The sequence below is a fragment of the Syngnathoides biaculeatus genome, chromosome 23 (genome assembly GCF_019802595.1).
Source record: "Syngnathoides biaculeatus isolate LvHL_M chromosome 23, ASM1980259v1, whole genome shotgun sequence".
Lineage (NCBI taxonomy): Eukaryota > Metazoa > Chordata > Actinopteri > Syngnathiformes > Syngnathidae > Syngnathoides > Syngnathoides biaculeatus.
The window spans coordinates 3,495,440-3,521,120 of NC_084662.1; the positions used below are offsets into that span (position 1 = coordinate 3,495,440).

At 42.0% G+C, this 25,681-nt stretch overlaps 1 protein-coding gene across 2 annotated transcripts in view; it reads right to left on the reverse strand.

Annotated features, from left to right (window-relative positions):
• slc5a6a (solute carrier family 5 member 6a) overlaps positions 1 to 13,147 on the reverse strand; it is a 34,788-nt gene extending 21,641 nt beyond the window's left edge. Inside the window, exon 1 of one of the 2 annotated variants that reach the window (XM_061812541.1) lies at positions 11,956 to 13,147. The gene's annotated coding sequence lies outside the window, so the exon portion shown is untranslated. Of the gene's footprint in view, positions 1 to 11,800; positions 11,823 to 11,955 lie in introns of those variants that run through there. The other variant, XM_061812542.1, reaches the window with a different exon arrangement.
• Between the last annotated feature and the right edge of the window lie 12,534 nt (positions 13,148 to 25,681).

Sequence of the window (25,681 nt, forward strand, 5' to 3'; positions counted from 1 at the left end):
CTATCTGATTTTATACAACATGTTGGCACTGACATCCCCACTTATGTTATCTGTTTGTGCTGGATAACTCCAAGAGTGGGGGTGTCAACAATGCAATGACGGACTACTGTGAGTTTTGTCTGATAGCGCTAAGCAAATAAACACTACCTTGACTGTTATGTCCCAATTTTGCGGACGGTCAGTGTAAAGGCGGATCTTGTGAAATGTCATCAACTCCAAATAGCTCAAGTTTAGTCTGTAGGCTTGAGACGAGCATTTGAGATCTTCAGTCGCTGAGGTTTTAGCCCATTGCTTGAAAACAAATCAATACAATCTACATGAGTAGAAAAACATGCACCAAGACACAATCTATGACAGCTTGAATAGCCAGTAATAATCCCAAACTCATGCAAATAGAGGCATCACCGTCACCATGAATGCAGAGAATGTTACCATAGAGGCAAGAAAGGAAGGCACATATGACAGCTTCACCCTACTAGAACCATGGTAGTGTATTATTGAAGGGACAAACTTCAGTTGGATATAAAAACATGTTTTGCTTAAAGGAATACCATCCACCACCATCTGACACGTGAAAATGCCCTACTGTATCGCAAAATTATGTCATAATTCAGATAGAAATAATCCGAGGAAGGCTCGGTGGCATATTCTGCCCAGGAAGAAAAAGAAACATTTAAGGACCCAGTGTCTAGCGAAGTGTGATCCCCCTGAGCTACACGACATATGTACAGGTGTTTGCGCATTTATATAAGACGAACACTTTGAGTACAATAGGTCTCTGAATTCTTTTGAATAACATTGTTATGATGTTGGTAACCAGTGATGACAAAAGTACTTCTTATCATTAATGCAACTTCTTGTGCTTTCATTCATGCAAGTATTGAAACTTCCATCCGTTAATCGTGAACATAATTCAACTTGATTTGCAATCATGCTGGTACGATGGTGAACAGTTCTCACCGACAAAAGGCATGTCTTTAATTCGTTTGATTATCTTGTTTTTATGCGAAGTTGGCAAAATGTTGATTGGCAACGTCGAGTACGAATGTTTTGGCATACTCCCCATCTGTGAATTTAAACACCCTCCTTCTCCACAAAGGCTGTCTATTCTTGTTGAAAACGTCAGTGGTACTCAGTTTTTTTCTTTGAGTGACCTTTGTCAAAGGTTTCCATAATTATTATTCCGACACGATCCGCGTTCGACCGTTCTGTGCCTGTGTTTAGTTAGCTAGTCATTCCTGTCTGAAAAATCGATCCAAATATTCACCATTATTTACACCCACAATTCAAATCTGGATGGACGTATTCCTCCGTCTTCCCGATCAACCGATACTGCTATTTCTTCATCAGATGATGTTAATCCGAGAAATCAGCGCTGTCCGTGATTGTGTATTCCTTTGCTTGGGCACAGGATACGTCACTTCCCGTTTTGTTGTGGCAGTGCCCATTAAAATTTGTAATTACCAATAAAAATCTCCTCAAAACACCATTAATAGATATCAGATTAACCTCAAATTTTCAAGGTACAGTACATATGACGTGATCTATCGGATTAAGGCTTTTAATTGTTCAGTGGAGTATTCCTTTAAACTGATGTGCTCAAATATAAGAAAATACTGATATACTAATGCATTTGTTAAAACACGTGTAAAATAAGAGGTAGAGTAAGAGTGAATAGTTTCAGGAATGTGCTAATGACTGTATAGTATAACAGAATTAATTTGTACTTCATGTCTGGCTGGGGTATTTCTCAGTCTTACATTGCTTTTTAAAACACAGGCAGATGTCATACAAATTCCTTTGTAAACTTTTGTCCTCTACTGAGCATAAAACGTCTCTACAGAGAAAAAGAGAAATGTGTGCTGTTTTTCCACATTAAGCGTATGGTATCCTATATTTTTTAACATTGCAATATAGGTTGTAGAGTTAAAGAAATTCACAGTCATTTGTTTCCACTATTGTGCTGCCCGAAACTAAGTGCTATAAACAGGGAAACATTGGAGAAAAACTCCAGTCCAATGGTCTCCTTTCCCAGCCAACCATTGTTCCAATAAGTTACTCTAGTTGGCTAGCAGCTGAAAATGGCACAGGAAGAGTGACTCCATGTGAGGGTGCTAAAATTGTACGTTTTTGACCTTTTGTCACTCACTAAGCAGTTATAAAGAGCAAACTAAAGGCTGATGTACATTTAGAATGAAAAATATTGTAATATTAGTTACAGTTGAGAAAATTAGTATTTGTTATGAGTATATTGCAAGTTCTCCCAGTTAGAAATCATGGAGGGGTCTGAAATTTTCATCATAGGTGCATGTCCACTGTGAGAGAGATAAGAAAAATCCAGAAATCACAATGTATGATTTTTTCATGATTTATTTGTGTGACACAACTGCAAATAACTATTTGAAAAACTGAGAAAACCAATGTTAATATTTGGTATAAGTAGCCTTTGTTTGCAAATACAGAGGTCAAACGTTTCCTCTAGTAGTTCACCAGGTTTGCACACACTGCAGGAGGGATTTAGGCCCACTCCTCCAAACAGATCTTCTCTAGATCAGACCATGTTTCTCAGCAACAGCCCAGAAACCTGAGTTTCAGCTTCCTCCAATGATTTTCTATTGGGTTTAGGTCTGGAGACTGGCTAGGCCACGCCAGAACCTTGATATGCTTCTTACAGAGCCACTCCTTGGTTTTCCTGGCTGTGTGCTTCGGGTCATTTTCATTTTGAAAGACCCAACCACGACCCATCTTCAATGCTCTGACTGAGTGAAAGAGGTTGTTCATCAAAAAAATCTCACAATACATAGCCGCGGTCATCCTCTCCTTAATACAATGCAGTCGTCCTGTCCCATGTGCAGAAAAACACCCCCAAAACATGATGCTCCCACCACCATGCTTCACAGTAGGGATGGTGTTCTTGGGAAGGAACTCATCATTCGTCTTCCTCCAAACACGGTTAGTGGAATTATGATCAAAGAGTCCCATTTTGGTCTCATCTGACCACAAACCTTCCTCCCTTGACTCCTCTGTATCATCCAAATGGTCATTGGCAAACTTAAGACGGGCCTCGACATGTGCTCGTTTAAGCAGGGGAACCTTTCGTGCCATGCATAATTTCAAACCATGACGTCTTAGTGCATTACCAACGGTCACCTTGGAAACGGTGGTCCCAGCTCTTTTCACGTCATTCACCAAGTCCTCTCGTGCAATCCTGGGCTGATTCCTCACCTTTCGACCCCACAAGGTGATATCTTGCATGGGGCTCCACTCCGGTTGAGATTGACCGTCATGTTTAGCTTCTTCCATTTTCTAATGATTGCTCTGACAGTGGACCTTTTTTCGCCAAGCTGCTTGGCAATTTCCACGTAGCCCTTACCAGCCGTGTGGAGTTGTACAATTTTGTCTCTGGTCTCTTTGGACAGCTCTTTAGTCTTGGCCATGTTACAAGTTTGAGTCTTACTGATTGTATGGGGTGGACAAGTGTCTTTATGCAACTAACGATCACACAGGTGCATCTGATTAAGATTAATACATGGAGTGGAGATGGACCTTTAAAGGCGGACTAACAGGTCTTTGAAGAGTCAGAATTCTAGCTGATAGGTGTTCAAATACTTATTTGCAGCTGTATCACACAAATAAATGGTAAAAAAAAAAATCATACATTTACAATCATACTTGCAATATAGCAACGTGTTCAAATACTTATTAGAGTTCTGATTTGAACACCCTGCTATATCAGGTGAAGTATGTTTCTACGCCAGGGTCCACTGTCATCCGTTTTCACACTTGAGCAGTCCCAAGTGACCAGATCAGACTTGCAATTTAAGTACTTTTAATGTTAGTCAGTAATTTTCCAACCCAACATTTATGTTTCTGGAATGTGGGAGTATAGTGGAATACGTGGAGAAAACCTTTGCACCCACAGAGAGAACATAAGAGTTCAGACGCAAAAGCAGATATATCCATTTTTTTTGTTTCTGAAACAAAAAAAAAATGGATATATCTGCTTTTGCGTCTGAACACGTAATATAAACTCCACACAGTAAGGCTGGTGAGGAGGCTAGATTACCTTACAGTATATATTAATCATTATTAATGCTGATGTAATGACTTTCTTTGTAGCATACAAAGTAATGGCATAACATATCATGTAGTTTTTCTTGTGTTTCTAAAGCATGAGATAATGTTTTAGTTGATAGTGATTCTTTCCCAAGATAGTTATTCCCCAGGATAATGAACCGTAGGAGATTTGCAGTGTTCGTATGAATAATACTAATGTTTGATCAAACAGCTCAGTATAATTTTTGGCAGTGCAGGTCAGCAACTGACTTTGAAGAATATGTGTGCGCGCGCGCACACACACACACACACACACACACACACACACACACACACACACACCACACACACACACACACACGCGCAAAATCTCACAGTACATGGCCACGGTCCACATCCTCTCCTTAATACAGTGCAGTCATCCTGTCCCATGTGCAGAAAAACACCCCCAAAGCATGATGCTACCACCCCCATGCTTCACAGAAGGGATGGTGTTCTTGGGATGGAACTCATCATTTGTCTTCCTCCAAACATGGTTAGTGTGTGTGACCAACAAGTTACATTTTGGTTTCATCTGACACACAAAACCTTCTCCCATGACTCCTCTGTATCATCCAAATGGTCATTAGCAAACTCAAGACGGGCCTTGACATGTGCTTGTTTAAGAAGAGGAACCTTCTGTGACATGCATGATTTCAAACCATGACGTCTTAGTGTATTTCTAACAGTCACCTTGGAAACAGTGGTCCCAGCACTTTCCAGGTCATTGACAAAGTCCTGTCGTGTAGTCCTGGGCTGATTCCTTACCTTTCTAAGGATCATTGAGACCCCACGGGGCTCCACTCCGATTGAGATTGACCATCATGTTTAGGTTCTTCCATTTCCTAACGATTGCTCCAACAGTGGACCTTTTTTCATCATGCTGCTTGGGAATTTCTTCGTAGCCCTTTCCAACTGTGTGGAGCTGTACAATTTTGTCTTTGGACAACTCTTAGGTCTTGGCCATGTTACAAGCTTGAGTCTTACTGATTGTATGTAGTGGACAGGTGTCTTTATGCGGATAACGACCTCACACAGGTGCATCTGATTCAGGATAATACATGGAGTGGAGGTGGACTTGTAAAGGTGGACTAACAGGTCTTTGAGGGTCAGAATTCTAGCTGATAGACAGTTGTTCAAATACATTTTTGGAGCTGTATCACACAAATAAATCACACATTGTGATTTCTACATTTTTCTTTTTAGATTATCTCTCTCACAGTGGACATGCACCTACGATGATAATTTCAGACCCCTTCATCATTTCTATGTGGGAGAACTTGCAATTTAGCAGAATGTTCAAATACTTATTTTCCTTCACTGTATAGCAGGGAAAAACCACGCAGCAAAAATGGTCTCTTATAGAGCTGTAAGACCTCCAGCTCTCTGAAATAAAGCACCCCTCTTCACCCACCTTTCAACAGCATACAAAATTATGATTAAATACTGTATCTTAATTAGACTACTAAAATCCAACAAAACTCGTCCTTGTCAAACATTATTATAGTTGGAAATGATGAGTATCCAGTCATCCCCATCTCGTGGTTCTCCTATCATAGTCTTACTCTATTGCATATTTCTTTGTTAAACGTACCTTGTTTCCTAGCGCAGAAATTCAAATTCAGACATGATTGTTTGAATTGGTGGAGGAATCAAGCCCACTGTGCCTTGTGTAAACTGGACTAGATGCAACATTTATTCTTAAACTGTTGTAAACTGAGTGCTGTTTATAATCATACAATGTAATGTTTCTATGATTATTAAAGAATAAGAATCTAATAAAAAGGCGTGCACATCTCCCCACAAAACATCAGAAGGAGGTCACGCAGCAATGGAGGGTTACTTAGCAACACAAGGACAATAATTGTACGTTACCAGCTGAGGGCTGACAAGTACCGCTGACCGAGTATTTCATAGACATCCACTCCAACCACCCAAACATTCCAAAAACCTTAACTGAAGACACTAAATTGTCCCTAAGAGTGAACGCAAGTGTGAACAACTTTTTGTATGTGTGTGACATCGCAGCTAACATTGGGACTAGTCTACCCAAAAGTCAGATGGGATAGGACAGATCCTAATGAGGATAAGTAGTACCGAACAACGATGCCTGGCGGTATTGGATTAAACGGTCATAACAGACAAAAGGTGGCAGATGGACATGGTTGTTTTGTGCCAAGAGGTTTACTTTTTTTTTTTTTTTATCTCAAAAGAATTTTCCCCAATTCGGATGGTTCTTATGGTCTTTGACAGTGGGGACACAGTCTCCACAATCTCCAAAAACAATTTCAAATGTAGGCTCGTTGGACCACAGAACACTTTTCCACTTTGTATCAGTACTTCTCAGATGAGCTTGGACGCAGAGAAGCCGGTGGCATTTCTAGGTGTTGTTGATTAATGCCTTTCGCTTTACATAGTAGTTTTAATTTGGATTTACGGATGTGGCGCTGAACTGTATTTACTAACATTGGTTTTCTGAAGTGTTCCTGACCCCATGTCGTGATATCCTTTACACCCTGATGTTGGTTTTGATGCAGTGCCACTCAAGGGATCAAAGGTCACGAGCATTCAATGTTGGTTTTCGGCCTTGCCGTTACATTATTACTCGTTATATTATGGAGCATAGATGATGAAATCCCTCAGTTCCCTACAACTGTACGGTGAGGAAAATTGTCCTTAAACTGTTCAACTATTTGCTCACATACTTGTTCACAACAAGGTGAACTTCACCCAATCTTAGTTTGTGAATAATTGAGCAATTCAGCCAAACTCCACTTTACCCAATCATGGCCCCCACCTGTTCCCAATTAGCCTATTCACCTGTGAGATGTTCTAAACAGGTCTTTTTTGCCACCTGTCCCATCTTTTTTGGAACATGTTCCAACCATAAAGGGCAGCACGGTGGACCAGCCTGTGTGGAGTTTGGATGTTCTCTCCATGGGTTTCCTCCGGGCACTCCGGTTTCCATCCACATCCCAAAAACATGCAACAATAATTGGACACTCTAACTTGCCCCTCGGTGTGATTCTGAGCGCGGCTGTTTGTCTCTATGTGCCCTGCGATTGGCTGGCAACCAGTTCAGGGGGTACCCTGCCTCCTGCCCGTTGACAGCTGGGATAGGCTACAGCATGCCCCATGACTCTTGTGAGGATAAGCAGAAGAGAAAATGGATGGATGCAACCACAAAATTCAAAGTTAATGATAATTGGCTAAAGATGAAGTTAATCAGTTTAAAAAAACATTGTGTCTTTGTAGTGTTTTCAATTAAAAATAGGTTGAACATGATTTGAAAATCATTGTATTCTGTTTTTAACACCACCACAAATTAATTGGAATATATATATGTGTGTGAACACATGAACCTTGAGACGTTCATTACCTCCAACAAGTTTGAGACTGCGTTAGTCATAACACTCACCTGTGTGGTCAAAAATGTTGGGAAACCTTGAGCAAAAGTATTAACTCCCCAGGTGTGTTTTGTTTTTCTAGTGCTATGTTATGCAGAAAGAAACAAATGGGGAAGTTATTTTATAAGCTGTTATTTATACACTTGCCTGACTGTTTACAACACCGTTTCTCTTCTTCCATTAGTGTAACACCTGTCATGAATTATCAATACAGCAAATAGACATTTATTTTAATGTAGACATTTTCCTGTTGAAAAAATTGGAGGTCGACCAATGACTGCACCCATATAACGCACTGCATACTTAGACAAGTGACTGTTCTCCTCTTTGGAAACTGGGGGCCACTTTTGTTTAACACAAACTGCCAATAATTTCAACAAACAAACCTTGAACAACACCCTTGGACGATTTGAAAACATCCGCATAACAAAGATCATATTTCAACCAGCTCTCAAAAAAGACCCGACTATATACTTGATAATGCTACAGCACTAGAAATGGATAATGAATAAGACATAAGCAGTTACACGTTGTCTTTTATTACTCCTGTTGTGATTCCAGTACTTGTTGGAGCCTTGTGACTTATCAAGCAGAAGGGTGATCATTCTAAATAGCAAAGAGCAAAAGAAGTCCGAATGGTTTTCTTGGGGTCACTAAACACATTCACTGGTTCATGACATTCAACATAACTTATTCAAACCAACAAATGTTTTACAAGGATATCATCACAACCTGTTGCCCAAATGAAATATACATTTTAAAATTAAAACATTTCCCAGCTGTCTTTTTAACACATCTTTGTCATCCGAATGAAAACAGCCCAAGGATTAAGAATTGGAATACCTATGCACTACTATCCTAGAACTCGTGACACCGAACATGAATGGATGGATAATACTTCGGACTCCATTTTCTTTGCCTAGCAAAAATCAGCCTGTTTTAAATGCAAGGTTCTGTGCAATTATGCAAATAAGTCACTTTGCAATCCGGCTCCCTCACTACTGGGCAAATGCCAAAAGGCCGCTTTATACTCGTGTGTGTGTGTGTGTGTGTGTGTGTGTGTGTGTGTGTGTGGAGACCGCACTGACATCACTCCGCAACCCACACGCGCAGTTTTGAATATGTGCTGCAATTCTTCTTCAAGTGAAAGATGTCGCTACGGCTGGTAATGGCCAGGACGCCACAGAGTGGAGTTTGGGTCAGCACCTTTTGGCCATTTCCCGAAGCCGTTTTCACGTTCCTTTCGATAACAATGAACAAAGTAAAAATGGTGACTGCGGAATAGTGTATGCTAGACCAAATTAACCTAAACAACCTGATACATTTAATTGTGGTGAAAAGTCAATCAAAAAGGCGGTGGTGTAGGTGATATCTGGAGCCAGAAGGAATGGTGAGTACGTCATCACAGCATGTGACTAAAACAGACCAATCATGAGAGATGATCTCCGCAACATTCTCTGCAGAGCAACTTTTTTGGTGTGCGCAGCAAGTTACGGAGAGGTGCTACGAAAGGAAATGCGTCGGTCACGTGATGCAATTCGGGCATTGTCGACCACGTGAATATAAAGAGGCCTTAAAGGGCTACTGTCATGAAATGGATGATTTTTAGTATGTTATTAATGAAAAAACGTCAGCCAATATGGGCCCATGCGTTTTTTTCCCCCCACAAAACATGAGTTTGACGTATACAGCTTTTTGTAACTCCCGCCATGAAAATCCTCTTGAGGGATTTGTTTTCAAGAAGAAGCAGGAAGTGACGTAAAGGACAGCAGCGCCCCCAAGTGGAGTCGTTTGTTTCCATTGGTTTTACCTCCGGAAGGTAGCTTGTTGTTTCTTGGTGTTAGCCAAAATGCCGGCTCATTGCATTGCTGGACATTGCTTGAACACTCGGGAGAATGGATTTAGTTTGCAAGTGACTCGGTTCGTTGTGAAAAATGGATTGCACGGGTGCAGAGGACGAGAGCTTTGTGGGTTCCAAATAACAGATAGGTGTGTATACAGCTACAAAAAAAAAATAATAGTGTGGAACGGACCACGTAATCAGTCTCTCATAATATAACAAAAGATCCGCGTACGAAATATGTTGATGTGCGTGTCGGACGGCGTCGGGCTGCTGAGCGGACAGCGGCGAATCTGAAGAACCCAGCCGAGAATGCCTCTTCACTCAGCTGTGTGGTGTTCTCCTTTTCGAAAAAAGCTTCCGTGTCAGAAGGGTCGCGTTTGTCTCCCATAGTTAGGATGCACCGCGTGTTTTCATTGGCGAATGTCCGGGTGACGTCACAGACGGAGGATGCAGCCAATATGGCGACCACTTGGATATCGTAGAATGACACTCTTACAACTTTGCACATGGATGACGCGCTCTTCGCTCACATTTATTTTTTCGTATAGACATTGAAATGAAGAATGTTATATGTATTTTTCATTACAATATCTATTTTAGAATGTTTATAGGGAGGACACTTGGGCTTTAAATCTTTCATTACCATGACAATGGAAAACAGAGCAAGGGTGTTCCAACAAAACAAGCATGCCATACGAACCCATAGTGGGAAGAAAAAAAAAAAGCAAGCAGCCATACAGAATTTCAGTCAATGCTTTCTCACCAAACCTCCAGATTTCTCTTTTAGGTTTGTATGCCTGGCTCAAACTACAAAGGTTTTACTGTGTTATTATCCCAATTTGGATGATTGGGCTAACATATTTGGGAATGACAAAACCTTTTCTATTGAGACATAAACCACAATTAGCGAGTTGGAGTCAGAGAAGCACTACAATGCCAAAATGAATCTAACAGGTTTGATTTTTTGGGATATCTTCCATGTATTACATCAATGAGAACTCGATAACATAGCATCTTTACATTGACCAATAGGATTACGTCTTGCAAATGCACCCCGTCCCTTGGTCGCCGTTGTCAACATTTAGCCAGCTAGCTACATAATGTCATTTGCCTGTTTGCTAGTGGTATTAAAAGTACATGACCATTACCTAAAGCTCGACTTGAACAATGGACAGCCTGAACCAGGAATGCAGCACACACACACACACATTTCTTCTTTTTTTCCCCCACCACAAAACATTGCTGTATTTGACACTAACAGCTCTTCCACCATTACTGTTGTCTAATAGCATTGCCACGTTTTCCAACCCCGCCTCCATCAACAATTTGATTTGACGGAAAGAGTCCAATCATTTTAAATGCCGGGATATGGTGATATTGTAATATAGCTTGTCTTGTGTTCTGAAAGACACAAGGCAGGATATTATAGCAGTAGTTTGACATGATCCCATCATGAGAGACCAAATTTGCAGATCTAGGCATAAAAAAAACCATGCGGGTGGCAGATGGAGAGAAAACAATACAAATAACCCATCATCTGAGCTGCTTATCCTCACAAGGGTCACGGGGGTGCTGGAGCCTACCCTAGCCATCTTTAGTTAGGATGTGGGGTACACCCTGAACTGGTTACCAGCCAATTGCAGGGGGCATGGAGACAACCAGTTGCACTAACAATCGCACGTATGGGCAAGTTAGTCTCCATTCAATGCATGTTTTTGGTATTTGGGAGGAAACTGGAGTTCCCAAAGAAACCCCATGCAGCGATTAACATGGCCCCTTTAAATTTAAAGATTGTTACGTCTCGGGTCCGTGATGTTCAGGGTAGAACGGGACCCACAAAAGCTCGTTGTTTATCCACGCTACTATCAATAACATCCGGAAGTGAAAGGGCAATTTGTTTATGATCCTAAAAATCAGAGACCACACGTTCCGAGGTAAGTGCACCTTCAAAAGAAAAACACCGAGCAAATGCATCCATCCCTCTGCAGGTGTTCAACTCAGCTCAGTATCAAATTGTTCAAATGATGCCCAATGACGTTATTTCTAGGCGACAGTAAGTAAAAGAACCCCATTTCGCAAAAAAACAGCTTTTCATTCATTTGACAGATCGGGTATGACATTCAGTGATACATTCAGTGATAGTTGGCCTTTTGGTGCGTAAATAGCACTGTGTTGATCGGAAGCACACACTTCCGATAGACACAATTTGGTTCGCTGGTGTTATACCAATTACGTGCCTTGTTATATACCAAGTGCCCAAAGACGGATGTTACCATTGGCTAATTAATCCGCAGGCGCTCGCCTTGCCATTCATTTGAGCCTTAGTGCAGCTAACCTGAGATAGTCACTAGCATTTTTTTTATTAACTGACAGCCTGAATGTAATGTCATAAATGCAGAAGATCGTAAATGAAACTTCTTATAATCCAGATTAACTAGTAAATGGAGGACACTACCAATTTGAAAACGACAACAACGTGGTACTGTCACCCGGTCAGAACTTTGCTCAGCCGCAGCGCGTTGTACGACAGGTTAAACCCATAGCTTTCAATATCGAGTGATCTCAATCAAACAACTTCCATCATTTGACTAAACAACGTGACTCTCTTACCTTGGTGCGCCTGTGAAATACTCAGTCAAGGTCTGGTCGGGTAGGTTAGAGCGGTCAGACGTCACTAGACCGCCTCCGTTCTCCCTGACGCGCAGTGTTGGATTCACTTGCACTTAGTAAATTAGCATTCCCATACACCGCAGACGCGTTTTCACGACTAAAGTATTCCATCATGTTTCTTACTAGTCCGGGCGTAGTTTCACCACCATTTGTGTTCTATCTCAGAATGCTTCCTGCCGCGTGGGGAAAAACTGCGGAATATTGCAATACCGAACTATAACTAGAATTAAACCCCCGACACTATTTGCGTTTAGTAAACACATCGCCGTTGCGAGGGATGTGGAGCCATGTGACTGAGGCAATTGACACACCATGGGTTTGATAATACGTAAAGTCTCCTATGATGACGCCTTGGATCACTCGCCCTTTATTATTACCTGGTCATAGATTAGAAAACCAGCTGTTATGATTTTGCAATATAATGAGACGTGTTATAGTTCAATCTAAGAATAACGGGACGAAACTTGCTCTTGAGTTTCACATGTGGCTTCTTTCTTTATTCCTCACTCCAGCACAAGTGCATCAATCACCTCTCGTTGTAGTGTTCGTTTGTCAACGGATCTTCAAGACAAAAGATCAAACGATAACCGTAGCTTAAAACATTACATCTCCCTTGAACAAAATAAGGTGTCAATGGAAACATATAAATGGCTTGCAGAAAAACTGTGGCTCTTGAAAAACTATTCAATGGCATTTGAAAGTCATTGTATAATTTTTATTTTTTTTTTGGCTTATGATTGAGGTCCCCAAACTGGTGGCATCTTAAACAGGAGGCTCTGGCCAGCTCGATCATAATTGAATAAATCCTGCTTAATTTTGATCGAATGTTGTGAATACTCGACGTGTGACGCTCCTGGTGACGACTTTAGTGAACTAAAATCATAATCTGTGGAATCTTAGTACCCAAATTGGAGCTATATTGTTCACGTTGAAGTTGCTCGGCTGAAGTTAGCCTAGCCTGCCTCGCTAACAACAAAACGCATCTGTGTATTCTAATATTTACTGAGGAAAACATCAAACGCTAGTACCTACACGACCTGTAAAACCTACGTATCGTATACAATGAGGGTGGTGAGGATTCATAAGAAGTTGGGCAAGTGGAAACGTCAATTTAAACTTGCTTATTGGCCGAGTAGTCCTTAGCTTAGCTTGCCAAATACGAGACGCGTTTGTGATCAAATTGACCCCTCCGTGGATGTTGCGCAATCCGCGTCGCTGACCAATCAGAGACCAGAGATCTGCATAAACCACGCTCCTTTTTGTTCCCGCCATTTTCTCAGACAACGTTGCATGGTCCAGTATAGGTTTTGTTAGCGTTTTATCGCGTATTTGGGTTGTTTAACAAAAAATATGGTTAAGAGGTGTAGTCACGGACTTTGTAATAGTGACGACAGGTATCCTGAAAGGCTAGTTGGTGGATTTCGATTCGTACCCTTTCCAAAACCGAAGATCCAGTACGAAAAATGCCTTCGATGGATCAAACTTTGTGGAAGACCGCATCAACAACTAAATCCATCTAATATCAACCGGAACAGATATGTTTGCACGAAGGTACGCCTTATATTTGATTTTCAATACATGTCTCGTATAAATGAATTCGAAGTTCTTCGCTAGCATAACATTGCTACGTGTGAACGATTGACACACTTATTCTTTGTTGAGAGATATTTAGTGATGATCCGACTGCACAAACGTGTCGCTTTGTTGCCGGCCCGCGGCCGAAGCTTAACCAGACTGTGTTTGCACAAAGGTATGCCCTATATTTGATTTTTAATACACGTCTCGTATAAATGAATGAGACGTTCTTCGCTAGCATAACATTGCTACGTGTGAACGATTGACACACTTATTCTTTGTTGAGCGATGATCGGACTCCACAAACGTGTCGCTTTCTTGTCGGCTCGCGGCCGAAGCTTAACCAGACTGTTTGCACGAAGATATGCCCTATATTTGATTTTTAATGCACGTCTCGTATAAATGAATGAGACGTTCTTCGCTAGCATAATATTGCTACGTGTGAACGATTGACACACTTATTCTTTGTTGAGCGACATTTAGCGATGATCGGACTGCACAAACGTGTCGCTTTGTTGCCGGCTCGCGGCCGAAGCTTAACCACTGTGTTTGCACAAAGATATGCCCTATATTTGATTTTTAATACACGTTTCGTATAAATGAATGAGACGTTCTTCGCTAGCATAACATTGCTACGTGTGAACGATTGACACTTATTCTTTGTTGAGCGATGATCGGACTGCACAAACGTGTCGCTTTCTTGCCGGCTCGCGGCCGAAGCTTAACCAGACTGTTTGCACGAAGATATGCCCTATATTTGATTTTTAATACACGTCTCGTATAAATGAATGAGACGTTCTTCGCTAGCATAACATTGCTACGTGTGAACGATTGACACACTTATTCTTTGTTGAGCGACATTTAGCGATGATCGGACTGCACAAACGTGTCGCTTTCTTGCCGGCTCGCGGCCGAAGCTTAACCAGACTGTGTTTGCACGAAGATATGCCCCATATTTGATTTTCAATACACGTCGCGTATAAATGAGACGTTCTTCCCTAGCATAACATTGCTACGTGTGAATGATTGAATGAAAACAGAAGCATGGCGTCTCGCTCAGTTAAGAATGTATTGTATTTAGAATCTATAATATATCGTTGATTTGAATGAAATCAGAAACATGGCGTCTGTCTCAGTTAAGAATGTATTGTATTGTATTTGCCATTTTTACTAATTGTTTGTCTTACGTCAGACAAACAATTAGCAAAAAGGGCGGCGCAGCAAGAAAAGAATAGAGCGAAACTGTCCGATTTACCGGCTGATTTCTCACTCGCATTCTTAGCTAACAGTGAAATATCGTTGAAAAGCAGACAGCAGGGCTTCAAGTATTTCAGCGAGGGGTATTTCAATGGTATTTACATGCATATCGACAGAGAAACCATTCATATTGCCGCGAAATCTTTCCAGAGTCAGAGGATGACCGAGAAGCTACATAATATAAAATATTATAACCCAAAGACGAATTCGTCATTGACAGTTTCCTATTTTCGTGTTACCTATCACACTTGTGTGCAGAATCTGTATATGTATCTGTATAGCCGTTTGTGAACCGCCGTATGATAGAAAATAAGAAGGCGAGGCTTGATTTACGAGTTGTTTCTCTCGTTTTCTTTGTGTAACGTCACGCGCTCCCCTCAATAATTATTCTTGAATTAGTGCCGAACCTACGTGAGTCCCGACCGAGTACGACAATCACTACTTTAGTGTCTTCAAACATCCTTCCTTCAAGTCTTGGTGTCTCAGTGCACGTCGAAGGCTTTTAGGACTGCTAGTCCGGTTTAGCTTAGCTCATTAGCCGCGAACAAAGGGACACGTTTGTGCAGTCAGATCATCGCAAAATATCACTCAACACAGATCGAGTGTGTCAATCATTCACACATAGCTATGTTATGCAAGCGAAGAACTGCTAATTCATTTATATGAGACATGTATTGAAAATCAAATATAGGGCATACCTTCGTGCAAACAGTCCGGTTTACTGTAGCCGGCAACAAAGGGACACGTTTGTGCAGTCAGATCGCAAAATATCGCTCAACACAGATCAAGTGTGTCAATCATTCACACGTAGCTATATTATGCAAGCGAAGAACTGCTAATTTATTTATATGAGACATGTATTGAAAATCAAATATAGGGCTTACCTTCGTGCAAACATATCTGTTCCGGTTGATAGATTCAGTTGATTATGCGGTCTTCCACAAAGTTTGATCCATCGAAGACATTTTTCGTACTGGGTCTTCAGTTTTTGGGAAGGGTACGAATTGAAATCCACCAACTAGCCTTTCAGGATACCTGTCATCACTATTATAAAGTCCGTGACTACACTTCTTAAACATATCTATTGTTAAAGAACCCAAATACGCGATAAAACGCTAACAAAAGCTATACTGGACCATACAACGTTGTCTGCGGGAACTGCGGGTCCCCAAAAGTGGCGTGGTTTATGCAGATCTCTGGCCTCTGATTGGTCAGTGACGCGGATGATGCAATTTCTACGGAGGGGTTAATTGTTGATGTTGAAGAAACCGATCGTGGACTCAACCCTCAACTACTAGAGTGAGAGCCATTGTGGTTTGAATCTCTTCCATCCCCATATCCTTTAAATCGCCAGATCCTTAATATTTTCACACAGGTAGTATGTGATTTGTTTACCTAATGTGTTTTTGTGATTGCTTTCATTTGACCTTAAAGGGGAATTCCACTGGTTTGGGGTTAACCCTATTAACAATGTATCCAATAGGTCATGTAATATGTACTTATTTTGACTGTGATGTTAAATTCTCTCTCATTTATTAGTGTTTTAAGAAGATTTTTATCGACAATTGTGAATTTTCATGGGCGCTGCCATTTTCACGAGTCACATGATCTTAGTGCGTGGATGTGACGTATTACAAACGCTCGATTCCATGGGACACCATTATGCCGAGAGCTGAATTCTCGGATTTATCCTCATCTGATGAAGAAATAGCAGCATCGGTTGATCGGGAAGACGGAGGAATACTTCGATGCACAGCCGTGAGCGGCTCTGCCGCTTGGTTGTTTGGGAAGACAGAGGAATACTTCCATACTCAGCCGTGTTAGCCGGATCAGAGCCGGTGTGATGACGTGTATCTGTGTCCTCTTGCGTAGAACTGGAGTTGTCCTCATTGGTTTCTGGTTGCTCTGTGGTAGTTGCGCTCTTGTCTAGCAGATGTCGCCGATTGCGTCTGAAGTGATTGGCAATCACTGGTCTGAATGTGGTAGCTTCGTGGTGTCTCAGCTAGTCGAGGGACTTTCGCTGGTTTCCAGGTGCCATCTTCCTGCTGGAAACAGATGGGTGCGCCAGCAGGTAGTGTCGACATCGGCCTAGTGGATTTGTCGTAGTGTTGCTTCTGGCGCTGCTGACCGTTCTCCCTCCTTGCACGGACAGTTGCTTCAGGAATCAGGAGTTGCTGCATTGTTGCAGGCAGGATAGAATGCAGTCTACAGCTTAAGATCTGGGGTGGTGATTTGAAGCCATCGACAGATGTGTTTCTATACTCCAGAAAACAGAGATATGGCCTTTCTTATCCTCTTTGCCCTTGGTGAGGATTCGCTTTGCAGTTTGGACAGTTTTTTCTGCCAACTCATTGCTCTGCGGGTAATGTGGACTCAAGGTTTTGTAGTGGAAGCCCCACGACTCTGCAAACTGCTTGAATTCTCTGGAGTTGTAACATGGTCCATTGTCACTGACAACCTGGCGGGCGATTCCATGCCTTGAAACACTGCTTTCATCTTCTGGATAACTGCAGCTGTGGTGATGTTGTGCAGACGGTCTATTTCAAAGCACCTGCTGAGGTAATCACAGATGAATGTCATTTTCAGTGTTCCATGTGAATAGATCAGTTGCTACAGTATCCCATGGAGCCTCTGGGATGGCATGTGGGAGCATAGGCCCCTTTATACTGGAACTGCGGTGATGTGATTGACATATGGCACATTTTTTCTTCATTCTGTTGTCCCATGCCTGGTCTCTTAACGCTGTGTTTGCTTTTCTCAACACAAACATGTCCTGCGTGAATGCATTTTAGTGTGTGTGGTCTGAGCTTGTGTGTAATGATAATTTTCTCACCTTTTAGCAGGATCCCATCAGTTTCTGTCCTCTCATCATGGTGGTTGCAGTACTCACTGATGAGTGGGTGACATTGTATTCGGGTCTCTGGCCAGCCAGACCAAATGACTTGCTTCAGAGTGGAGAGCTGCTCACCCTGAGCTGACTGTGTCCTGATGTCATCTAGCCTATCAGCACTTACTGGGGCTGTGATGATGACAGTGTGGACTTGTGTCTCCAAAACCTAGGTTAGAGACTCGTCCTCTTAATCCAGGGATTAGGGTTAGTGTCGGCCAACGGGATCTCTTTGCCTGATCTTTGGATGAGAGTTATGTTGTACTTTTGCAACGCAAGCATCATACGCTGTAAGCGCGGTGGAGGAAGAGCTAGGGGTTTTCGGAGTATGGTGTACAGTGGTTTGTGATCGGATTCCACAGTGATGTTTCGCCTGCAGAGATATCCGTGGAACCTCTTACTCCTGTACAGGACTGCATAAAGTTCCTTTTCAATCTGTGTGTAATTTTGTTCAGTGCTATTGAGCAGCTTGGTTGCATACGCTACTGGCCTGTCTGCATGATGGTTACACCTCAGCCATGTTTTGATGGATCCACTTGTAGTGTTACCTTTCCAGAATTAAAGTTGGCTAACACTGGCCCTGGCTTTGCTGTGATGGTCTCTTTCATCTTCTGGAATGCATTTTCATTTGTCACGTTCCACTTGAACTTGGTTTCCTGCCTAAGCAGCTGTCTGAGTGGTGCACACACATCAGCTAGATTGGGTGCAAATCTGGAATTCGTCTTGGGAAGACACCATTCCAAAGGCCAGCCTGAGGAACCAGTACCTTCCATATATTTTGTTAAACATCGTGAGCATTGAGGACTCCTTGCTTAACTTGATGTCCCAATACCGGATCTTGCATCCAAGGTGCTGAAATACTTTGCCCCTGCTTATTGCCCCGTCACACCATGACATTCTGGTCAACGTTCTCTGAACATTTCAATCGTTCTATTTTTCAGCGTTCTCAAATGAGGATGAAATATTTGGCGTGTGATTAACGTGTGTCCAACGCATGACTAACGTGTGTCTAACGCACGAGAAGCGTGTAACAGCGACCAAATAAGATACCCCTAAAAACCATGTGTGTGTACTAACGTGTCACTGGCGCGCGACGAGCGATTTGTCAATGTTAGACGAGCGTGTTGAGCGTGTGACTAAACGAGTGAATAACGACAGAATAGCGTTTTGCTGGCGTGTAATTTTTACAGTGGAACGGAACGAAAACGCTGGAAATTTCATACACTTCAGTTGTTCTCGTGAGTTTGAACAGTCAGCATCATGCTGCCTAGATGAAAAAAAGGTGGGGTGCGGACTACAGCAGCTAGCGCTGCAAGTAAGAATACATAGCATCGGTTCATATACCCATATGCATGGACGTTCGGGAAACGCACGAATGACGCTTAATGGATGCCAAAGGACGTTCGTTTGACTTTAGTTACATGCTGTGTGAGCTAGAGGAGTGTTCAGTGGTCGTTGATAGGTCGCCAGTGAGTCGTTCACTGCAAAGCAAATGATTAAGTAACAACCAATTAAAGCTCGAGTTAGGACTGACTCACGATAGCCAAACGCGTGCAACGCTCGACGAACTTTAGTAAAACGTTCCACGAACGTTCTGCAGCGTTTAAAATTAAACGGTGATGAAAGCTGGTCTCGGTGAGAACTTTTGTGCATGTTCAAAACTTTTTTTCCAGACCGGCGTTCTCCGCTGATTCCCAGCGATCATTGACGTTCATTAGCATTCAAACAACGCTCTTCTGGAGCTATTCCGGCGACCATGGGCGACTACCAAGGTTTCCTCAAAGGCTATAGAACACTGACCAGAACGTCATGGTGTGACGGGGCCATTACTAGGATGTGGGTAGGGGATAGTGTGGACTCATTATAGGTTTGTTTAATGGTCTTGGGTCTAGGCACAACCTAAGTTTGTGTGTCTTTGGCTTTTCACACACAACCAGGGCATCAACCCACTTGGTCGGCTCCTTCAACTTGCAAATTATCCCGTCTCTTTCCATGTTTTCTAACTCTGTCTTTAGAGGCTCTTTCAGGGCAAATGGTGCCTTTCGTGGTGGGCAAACAACTGATGCCACATTAGGTTCAATTCTAAAACAGGATTCGCCTGGGAATGTGCCAATGCCTTGGAAAATATCTGAATATTCATCAAGGTTGTGGTCTGACGGGATGCGCTTTGCTTTTCCATAATTGACATCATACACCACTTTGATGAGGCCCAGGGCTTTGCAAGCTTTGAAGCCAAGGATTGGCAGGCCTTTGCAGTTCACTATATAGAACCTCTCTGTTGTTGACTTTGCTTTGTATGTGCTTGTTAGTTCTCAGTATCCATTCACTTCCAGCACATGTCCACCATAACCTGTTAAGTTGCTGTCAGCAGTCATCAATTGTGTGTTAGGCATCGATGCATCAAAGTCTTTTACTGGTGTAATGCTTACTTGTTCACCAGTATCTAATTTATAGTTAATCCTCTCTTCAGTGACCCCAAACCAATGGTTGCAAATGCACGTACTTCATCATCCCTCCAGGTCATCTTCCCCATCATGTTTTTGAACTGTGTGGATTTCTCTTTGCACTATTTTACCTTGGATGTGGGACTTGGTTTTGCATAGTGGTTGAATTTTCGATGATTTTTTTGTAGTACACCCCATACTTGTTACATATCTTTACAGAGGTCTTTGGGCTGTCATTATGCCTACTAGAACCCACAGTTAAACTTTACTAGTAGTCTTTTTTGATAACTCGTGGGAGCGGGCTATGGTGATAGCTTTTTCAAGTGTGAGCTCTGGCCCCTGGCTGAGTAACTTTTTGCGTACATTGGGTGAGTTGGTCGGAAAAACTTTGGTCTCTGACCATCTCATTGCTGTTTGTGTAGTTACGTTCTTTAACCAACAGCTTGAGTTCTGTCACAAAGTGCTCAAATGACTCACTATTACCTTGTGCCTTCTCGTTAAACTTATATCTAGCAAATATGGGGTTTGCTTTCGGAGTTAGGTAATCAGAATTTTTCGTAATGAGTTTTTAGCAACTTCTTCTTTGGTCTGTGTCCACATATCAATGACATTCCGTCCTTTATCGCCAATCCACAGCAGGAGGAAACTGCACTTTTCCTCTTCAGCTGTATTTTTAAGCGGTCCCGTGAACATGAGTTCTGTTTGAATCTCCGCCACACTACTGGTATGTTGGATGAGTCCCAGTCCAAATTGCAGTTGGAACGCCAAAATGCCTCCATCGTGGACAGTTTCTTGTTGTCTCCATTCGTTTATTTTTTCCTCCCCGTGAGTCCGTAGTTATACTATCGTCACTCTCACACCATGTGATGTTCCTGCTATATATGAGAAGTGCTCTAGCTCAATCTAAGAATAACGAGACAATAGTTGCTCTTGAATTTCACATGTGGCTTTTTTCTTTATTCCTCACTCCAGCACAAGTGCATCATGATTGATCCTCTGGTTACAGTGTTCGTTTGTCAAAGGACCTTCAAGATAAAAGATCAAATGATAACCGTAGCTAAAACATTACACCAGCCACCAGTTAAGAGCGCATTTTCCCCGAAGCTGTGCGGGTTGTCACTTTGTATCCCCGTTAAAACCCATTGCTCGCCAATAAGCTTTAGTGACACCAATTATGGAAATACATTACCACGAGTTCACTTTGTTTAATGACTACTGAGAAGCTCAATATGGGTATGTATGTGTTGATGGTTGTTAAAGTTCCAAAATTTACATTTTCAAAGACAATTTAAACAATTTCAAATATTTCTTTATTTTTACATAGTTTGGTTATCCAGCTCATAAACTCCACAAAATCCAAAAAATTGGAATACTGTGAAGAAATCAGCCCAAATTTTGCAGGCCATAAATGTTTTAAACTGTCACACACTAATCATTGACTAAATGCAAAGCACCTGCAGGTTTCCCTAGGTGTCATTACCGTAATTTCTCGAAAATAATGCACACATTTTTCCAAAAATATTTTCTAAAAAATTAATAGCGCATTATATTTAGGTATGGATGAAAAATAAAAAAATACAATCACATTGTATAGATGTATGCATGTACATAGTGGTAAAAAAGGTATACATATACATTTCGATATGATATTCGATGTTACACATTTATATTTATTACGGTAATGTGCGCCCCCAACCTGAGCTCTAAGACTTCCTCGGGAGCTTGCATTTTACGATCATTAGAGTAGCATGTTTGTTGTTACTGCACCAAAGATCAGAACGACTGCCCATAAGTTTGCTTTAACAAAGTTAAAAAATGTCGACTACAACAGCGAGTTGTAGAGCTGCTTTTAAAAGAAATGTCATCACTCGTGCTGATGATGTCACCAACCCGGAAGTAGCGCGGCAGTTCCAAACAACAATAGCTCGCCTCAATGGCTTTAGGTGGATATTAAAACAACATGAGCTCAAACCACATTGTACAAGTGTCATGGGAACAAGAACAAAAAAATAAAAAAGCAGGAGAGCGCACACAATTGAAATGTCACTTTTTTTTTTTTTTTTTAAATGTGCCCATTATGCTATTTTTTACGTAGTTTGAGCTCACGTTGTTTTGATAGCCACCTGACCCCCTAGTGAAAGCTGCTACAGATTGTAGCCGAATGGAGGGCGAGAGGCTGCACTGCAGAAAAAAAACTCTTGGAATTCAAACATTTTCTCCTCATAAACGCCATGGCTGGCACAGAGGATGACATGCTGTGGGAGCAAGATGAGATGTTCATGATGCAATGCAGGAGGCACCGGAAGTAGACCAAGTCATCAATGATGAGTTCGACATTGATGCACCAAAGGTAGCTACAATGGATATTTTTCAGATTGGAGATGTGTCAGATGAGGTTTTGGCCAAGGATCTGTATTGTAGAGGATTAACTGCACTTTGCTCAATCATTTTATGCACAAATATTTCATGCAAAAAATGCTAGAGTTAAAGTGTTAAATAGTTAATTTATTTAAGACTTATCAAAAGTATTAGTAAAATGTTATACCATCATTGAGCATTTATTTTAGTTGGTTGAGGGATTCTGTTCAGACAATTACAGGGACCAGGACAAGCGTGTCCTGTGGCCTGTCCTGAGATATAACCGCTACATCGGCACATGCACAAAGATTATCATCAATGATTGTTCTGCGGATGTTTTTTTGAAAAACAGTACACATACAAACCTAACAAAATATAAATACAGATAATTACCAATATTTTGAGCATATGGGTAGCAGTAAATGGGTGGTGTGCATTGTACATTGGTAGAAGGGTTTTCTTGATTTTTTTTTTAGGTAAATTTTGGGGGTGTACATTATACTTGAGAAATTTTGTTAAATTGCTGCAATTTGGTTCAGCTCAATATGTGGAAGACCATCATTGAACCCTCCATTTGCTAAGCCACTGAAGTGTATGTTCCCCCTTGAGTCCGGCTAGCAAATAGAAGATGCACACTCGGAGACTGAAGTTTGGGCCAATTGTTTTTTTTTGTTTTTTTTTGTCACAGCTGCAAGAAACCACTTCCGTCGTCTGTTACCTACGTTGAGCCTGCCCCAAAAAAGTTCTCCCCTATATATTGGTCCATTTGCTAAAACATTCCCCCTGACCCCCTGGGTGTGGACAGGAGGTTCCACTCTCCCCTCTCCTGCTGGGAAGCTTTCTTCCTCTACCTCACCTATGTCCCATCCTCCCCCCTTCCTGGCACCGGGACGTCTGTGGGACTTGCATACTTGGGTGCAATACACAATTGAGTGCAGATTTGGAACCAGAACCCCTGGTGATGACCCCAGGTGGTCGGTCACCTGTGAGGTGGCTGACAATGTACCAAATGGTCATACAATTCCCTTGAAGTAGACAGAGTTCATCTGAGGTAAACTTACTGAGGGGTTTTTTCCAGTTTACTTTCTAAGATAAGACATTAATTCCCCTCACTCAGGTTTTATCTTATATAATGCCAAAATACACTACACCACAAAAGTTCAGGGCTAAGGAGGCTGGCTGTTCAATGTAATGTCAGCAGAAGATGCCCCAACAAAGGAGATGAAGGTGGGCTTCAGTGAGTTGTCAAACAGAGAAGATTCTAGAATCAAGCAGAGATCCAGAAAGAGTGGAATGAGGCGGGACTCACAACTTAAAAATAACACATAAGATGCATCCAGGAGATGGGCTACAATTGTTGTGTTCCTTGGGTCAAGTCACTTCTGAACCAGAGCCAGCAGAGCAAGTGCCTCAACTGGGCCAAGGAGAAAAAGCACTGAACTGTTTTTGGCCAGTGGTCAAAGGTCCTCTTTTCTGGTGCGTCTTTCATTTGGGAATCAAGGTCCTAGGGTGTGGAGGAAGACTGGTGAACAACACAAAACAAGCTACCTTAGGTCCAGTGTGAAATATCTACAGTCAGTCATTATTTGGGGTGCAATTTCCAGTGTAGGTGTTGGTAAACTTTGCTTTCTTAAATCTAACATCACATAACTGTCTCCCAAAATGTTTTAGAGGACTTTATGATTCCTTCTGCTGAGGATCTGTATGGGGATACATTTCTCAATTCTGAGCTTTCACAACTCCCAGGCAATGTTATGGTACATTGAAGCAGTGATTAGAGCAAAAACATTCCCAACAAAGTATTAAAGCTTAACATATATTGAAAGTACCATATATTGATGGGCGGCACAGTGTCGCTGCTGGGAAGCATTGGCCTCACAGTTCTGAGGACCCGGGTTCAGTGTGGAGTTTGCATGTTCTCCCCATGCCTGCCTGGGTTTTCTCCGGGCACTCCGGTTTCCTCTCACATCCCAAAAACATGCAAAATTAATTGGACACTCTAAATTGCCCCGAGGTGTAATTGTGAATACGGCTGTTTGTCTCTGTGCCCTGCGATTGGCTGGCAACCAGTTCAGGGTGTACCCCGCCTCCTGCCCGTTGACACCTGGGATAGGCTCCAGCACTCCCTGTGACCCTTGTGAGGATAAGTGGCTAAGAAAATGGATGGACCTATATATAGGTGGAATGGTGGTGCAACTCCTTAGAGCGTTGGCCTCACAGTTCGGAGTTCAAATACTGGCCCCGCCTGTGTGGAGTTCGCATGTTCTAAATTAGAAACACCTGTTTGAGATTGTCAGCTGCATAAAGACACCTGTCCACCACACACAACCAGAATCCAACCATTAACATGACAAAGACCAAAGAGCTGTCCAAAGATACCAGAGACAAAAATGTTGACCTCCATAAGTTCAAAAAGGGGGTAGGAACAATTGCCAAGATGCTTTGTGAAAAAAAGATCAGCTGTCGGAGCAATTATTAGAAAATGTACTTAAAAGTACTTAAACATGACTGTCATCTCTTTCAAACTGAGGTTCCAAGAAAGAGCTCACCTCTTGGCATATCAGTGACCCTAAGAAAGGTGAGGAATCCCCCCCAGAACTACACGGGAGGTCAATGACCTGGAGACAGTTGGCACCACTGTTTCAAAGGTTACTGTGGGTAATACACTAAGACGTCATGGTTTAAAATGCATGGCACAGAAGGTTCCCTGCTTAAATCAACAGACGCCCAGGCCAGTTGAGTTAAGTTTGCCCATGACCATATGGATGATCCAGAAGAATCAAAGAAGAAAGTTACATGATCAAATTAGATCAAAGTAAAACTTTTTTGGTCTTAATTCAACTCACCGTATTTGGGGGAAGACAAATGATGAGTTCCATCCCAAGTACACCATCCCTACTGTGAAGCATGGGGGTGGTAGCATCATGCTTTGGGGGTGTTTTTCTGCACATGGGACAGGACGACTGCACTATATTCAGGAGAGGATGACTGGGGCCACGTATTGTTAGATTTTGGGGAACAACCACCTTCCTTCTGTTTGAGGATTAAAGATGGATCATGACTGGGTCTTCCAAAATGACAATGACCCAAAACACACAGTCAGGATAAGCAAGGATTGGCTGCGTAAAATATCAAGGTTCTGAAG